This window comes from Hyposmocoma kahamanoa, unplaced genomic scaffold (assembly GCF_003589595.1).
Source record: "Hyposmocoma kahamanoa isolate Upper Pololo Valley unplaced genomic scaffold, ASM358959v1 63, whole genome shotgun sequence".
Classification (NCBI taxonomy): domain Eukaryota; kingdom Metazoa; phylum Arthropoda; class Insecta; order Lepidoptera; family Cosmopterigidae; genus Hyposmocoma; species Hyposmocoma kahamanoa.
The window spans coordinates 13386065-13386865 of NW_020653851.1; positions in this window are offsets into that span (position 1 = coordinate 13386065).

The following is an 801-nucleotide window of genomic DNA, read 5'->3' on the forward strand; positions in this document are numbered from 1 at the left end:
TAATTTGTTTACGTTTTAATCGTACCCTTAATGTGAATACAAAAATGTTTCGTATGTTTTACAGTGCTCAACATTAGTAAATCTTTACGTACATGTGTCGAATTGAGTTAAACGAGTATCAGAATCTTTTAATATTTTCTAGAACTACTTGTAACTTGCAGGTTAACAATCTGGTACCAATTCGGCCAACATGGTTAAAACGGTCTTTCGTGCTACCCGGTTTCAGCACTTTTTTTATAACGTATCAGAAAACCACACCAATTACCTATCTATAAATATCTTAAAGTGGGAAATCCCTGTACTATAAATACTGTAACGTCATTGCTTGATTTCAGCAATGATTTTGACACTTTGATTGCACTTTTACGCACTCATAACATATCTTTGGAGATAATTTTGTACCAAGAGATTACCGTTGGCGGTAATCTCTTGGTTTCATAGTTACCTATATGGGCGTCGGCAATATGTTCGTATTGAGGAGAGGTTTTCTTCTTGGTGTGACATCAATGCTGGCGTTCCACCGGCGGCGTTTTATCCCCTCTTCTCTTCTCGATCTTCATTAATCCTATTTCCCGCAGACTTATTTCATCCTTTCACCTGCATGCAGATGATTTACAAATTTACACTCACCGGCAACTTAAAAACCTGCACGAAGCCATTGAGGAAATCAATAATGATCTCCGTTATATAATTCGACGTGGTGTAAACAATATGGTCTCAAACTAAACGCACCGAAAACGCAAATGACTGTTAAGTTAGTTCTAGAATGGTATCCAAGATAGATTGGTTTCGCTTGCCGCA